This window comes from Pygoscelis adeliae, unplaced genomic scaffold (assembly GCF_000699105.1).
Source record: "Pygoscelis adeliae isolate BGI_AS28 unplaced genomic scaffold, ASM69910v1 Scaffold211, whole genome shotgun sequence".
Lineage (NCBI taxonomy): Eukaryota > Metazoa > Chordata > Aves > Sphenisciformes > Spheniscidae > Pygoscelis > Pygoscelis adeliae.
In genome coordinates, this window is record NW_008824143.1 from 1819380 (window position 1) to 1824130 (window position 4751).

The following is a 4751-nucleotide window of genomic DNA, read 5'->3' on the forward strand; positions in this document are numbered from 1 at the left end:
GATTCGTGCTGCTTTATTGCTCTCCCTCAGCATGTCAGCAAGAGAAGGGTTTTGGTCGGCTACAATTCCTTAACTAAGGAATAATTTCACTCAAATAAAATGACAGCAAGGTAACGTTGAGGTCAACTAAACTGTCCAAAGGCAATTTTTTAAATTTGCCATTTTGAAAACTTTTGCAAATATATATGGCTATAATTAAATTCAAATCCAGTATAACAGCAGAAAATGGTGCCTAAAGAAGAACGGTGGCTGTAATTCTTCATGAAGGTCCCTCTCCCAGACAGGCTGCAATATCATTCCCAGCTAACATATGGTAGCAGTCAAGCATGTAATCTATCTGGGAGTCTTAGTGGCAATACAAACAGGCTACTTCCTCCCACTCTTCTTTAAGAAGATATCAATGTACACTTAGTTAATAAAAATCAGAATTCCTTCAATTTCACCCCACCTCTCCGGGAGATTTTTTATTTGGCATGAAGCACGATCGATCTGGTTTGGACCCATCCAGGCTGATCTCTTGTTCCTAATCTATCAGTCAATACACAATAAAACACCACTTGCTCAGTCTGCCCTCAGCTGTTCCTTTTGAACCAGAGACCAAGGGAAATTGTGGAAAACAGTAGAGTGTCAGAGATAATATTTACTAGAATGGTAATACCTTCAAGAACATGAGTCAAAGCAATCAGGTTCTGAGTGCAGTTGCCTGCAGCTTCTTGTTTTGATCTCTGCTTCAGCACTTGCACTGTAAGGAACTTCAATTCAGGGCTAAAGCATCTTATGAATCAAAGTTGTTCTTGAAAATTTTATTTGGAGTTTGACCTTGAAAATATTGTTTTCCTTGGTACTTACACATGCACTTCTTTCATGACACCTGCACATTATAATTAAGCCCTTGTCAAAGAGGAAAGGAACAGAAAAAAAGATTTTTACCAACACCATAGTCATCTATTAAAAAAAAAGTCATGAGGTCTCAAAAAAATTCGAGTGTGAAAACATTTCAAAACAACATCTCTTACCACTCGTGTGTTAACTCCCAAACTTATGCACTTAGGAACACAAGTTATTTGGAGAAGGAAATAAAAAAATAAATAAGTAGATCAATCTTGCAACTTTGTTCTAGACCTTTACAACATATAAACTGCAAATCTGACCTTTGCTATGAGAGGAAGCATAAACCAAAATACAGTCCTTGTGTTAGTCCTTGGCCGTGTGGCAGATCACTCCTTAGCACAAGAGGGAATTTAGTGAGTCTTCCAAACACAGTGCAACCTCCATCGGCTGCAACCGTGCACACAGCCAGCCAACTAACCCACAGTTTAGGTATTCCCATAAGCTCTTGTCAGTGTGCACAAGTACTGTTATCACCTATAATTGATTACAGGACTTCAATTATGCTGGTAAATTTAGCAATAATTACACATCTTTGCCACCATTCAGGAATTACCTCTCAGGGCATGAAATCTGTTTACACTCACTTCCAACAAATTCAGAGTTCAGTGTGTTTGCTCAACTATGCGGTTCATTCGGCCATAACGATCTCGTTCGTTACATGAAGCACTCCATGAAAAAGTATCTTGATCCACTCCTTGGTTTCTCAAAGAAACCAGTGTGTCTAAAGAACAGTTTGTTTGGCACAGAAAGAAAAACATCTCTCCCCTTCTGGCGCAGCAGAACATTCTCACACAAAAAAATAATTTCCACTGGCATAGGAAATGGGTTTTGTGGTGGATACAGTAGCTGCTCAGAGAAATCCAGGATCATCTTAAATTCATTCCTTTCTTCATTAGGCTTATTACTTGTCTACCTCAACCTTCCTGCCTGTTTATTTAAAAAAATATTTTGGAGCCTAAGAGCTTGTATAATTCCCTCCTTGCCGAGGCAGAAAGGAAGATGAGCCATTCTTGCCAGGTATCAGAAGGCATCACTTCTCTTTGTGAAAGCACTCACCTACAAGTGGCTATACAAGAATTTTAGAAGAATAAAGCAGACTGTGCCACATGATTCCCCAATTTTTCTGCCCCCATCAAATCCAGAGAGATGTACAGTAGCCTGCTGCTGCTTTTAGTTTCACCCCTTTATTAGGTCTCATATTAGCAAGTTTCCTCGGAGGAACGCTGCGCTGCTGTACCCCCACTGTGCTGGTCCCCAGGCATCTTCTCTCCTCCCTTGTGCACATCCCCTACACCACAAGAAAGGGAGAGCAACAACACAGCACCTGGCATATGCAGATGAACCAACCGCAAGGAAATACAACCTATTATCCAAAGGGAAGGCTGAAATAGAGTAACTTCATAGGCTAACACTGGAGGAAAAGGAAGTGCTTATGTACACCGTACAGACTGTGTAAACAGCACTCCGGGTGAAAAATATTTCACATTATTTCACTGCATTAGACTAAGCCCCAGCCGGGCTACCCTTGCCCACTGCTGTGACCAACCTCCCCCTTCAATCCTTTTTTCTTAAGGGAACTGATTAAATTATTAAAACTAAAGCCAGTTCCTGAAATTGGTTCCTTAAAGTGACATGTGAATAATCATAGAATAGTTTGGGTTGGAAGGGACCTCTAAAGGTCATCTAGTCCAACCTCCCTGTCGTGGGCAGGGACATCTTCCACTAGATCAGGTTGCTCAGAGCCCCCTCCAACCTGACCTTGAATGTTTCCAGGGATGGGGCAGCCACCACCTCTCGGGGCAACCTGGGCCAGTGTTTCACCACCCTCAGCATAAAAAATTTCTTCCTTAGATCTAGTCTCAATCTACCCTCTTTTAGTTTAAAGCCATTCCCCCTTGTCCTGTCACAACGGGCCCTGCTAAAAAGTCTGCCGCCATCTTTCTTATAAGCCCCCTTTAAGTACTGATAGGCTGCAATAAGGTCTCCCCAAAGCCTTCTCTTCTCTAGGCTGAACAACCCCAACTCTCTCAGCCTTTCTTCATAGGAGAGGTGTTCCATCCCCCTGATCATTTTCGTGACCCTCCTCTGGACCCGCTCCAACAGGTCCATGTCTTTCTTATGCTGAGGGATCCAGAGCTGGACGCAGGACTCCAGGTGGGGTCTCACCAGAGCAGAGTAGAGGGGCAGAGTCACCTCCCTCGACCTGCTGGCCACACTGCTTTTGATGCAGACCAGGATATGGTTGGCCTTCTGGGCTGCGAGTGCACATTGCTGGCTCATGTCCAGCTTTTCATCCACCAGTACCCCCAAGTCCTTCTCGGCAGGGCTGCTCTCAATCCCTTCATCCCCCAGCCTGTGTTGATACTGGGGGTTGCCTAGTATATAACACCTTTTGCTATAAAAACTTTGCAGAATAAAATATTTTAAAGCCTGTCTGGCAAACATAACATGAGTGCTTGCTGCTGATATAACAAGAAGTATCTCACTATATAGCAAAGATAAGCAAGGAGCACATGTAATACTGGAAATTGTTTCTCATTGTAGCAGCACCTTTGGAAATTAACTCATTCTTCTTAAAACCTTTCTTTCTCCACATGAAATACTTGTCAGGAGGGCTGCGGCTGCTCTCTTAGGAAACATAACCACCTTTGCAAGACCTAATTTCTTTGTGAAGGTTAATTAGTTTAATGCAGGAAATAGTCTAGTGGAGTTAGGGATTTCTTCTTCAAACAAATGAGTTAGAGACTTGAATTTGGTAAATATTGCCTGAGAAAGTGTGGGGTTTGGATGTAACACTTTGCACAACAGAGCATCACTATATTAAAGGAGAAAGAATAACAACTCACAAGTTCTGAGTTGGCAATTTGTTAAGCTTCTTATTAAACACTTACAAAAACTGAAATGGACTCATTTGGGGGTGGAATTGCTTCCTGCTTACTTTTGTTACACTATTTTGTTCAGTACAAACCTAATCTGAACCAGAACACAGCTGAGGTTGCTGTGAGGTTGCTCACAGAATGAGCTGCACAGACTGACATCTTGCTGAGATACAGATGCTCCAGTGAGAGGATTTTTCATCACGGCATATCAAACCACAATATTTTCATTTGCTCTAGACAATAGCAGTATGCAAGAGAGTGAAGAGAATTTATATTTGTTGCATATTGATTTGCATAGTCAAGATTATCACGTATATTTAAGATTTTAAGACACTGATCTCTGAAGCTCATAACCTTATAACCACAGCTTATTTGGGCATCACAAACTCAATTACCCCAAATCATGTCACTTATGGAAACACTTATTTAGAAGATTATTTTCAAACTGGCAATTTAGGTCTCAGTCAGGATTTGATTTGCATTCCTTCCTTAATTTTAGGGAGCTTACATTTCTTCCCTGTCTTACCCCAACACATTCCCCCGCCCCAGCCCCTGGTTGATTTTCAAGAGCTGTAAACTGAAAGCCACCATGCAAACAATTCTGTTGATACAGGAGTAAAAGTTAACTCACTTTTCATCAGTAGGGTAACAGGAGAGGCAACTGGATACACACACGGTCTGACAAGTAGAAAGGTCACTTTATTAAATGTCTTCTCAGAAAAAAAGACTATGTTTAAGGGGGTATTATATAGGCTTGATGAAAACGTTTCATATACAAACCCATATTTCTGATTGTTTCGGTAGCCTGTGCAGTGTTTATTTGGACAGTTTCCCAGGGATTTCCTGCTTTATTAAGGAGACCGCATCCCGGAGCGTAGTGTTTACATAAGTTACCTACGCCATTAAATGAGGTAAGTAAAATAGATGAAGGAAGCCTCTGCTACCATGGGCATTATATTGAAAAAAATACTAGTTTAATAG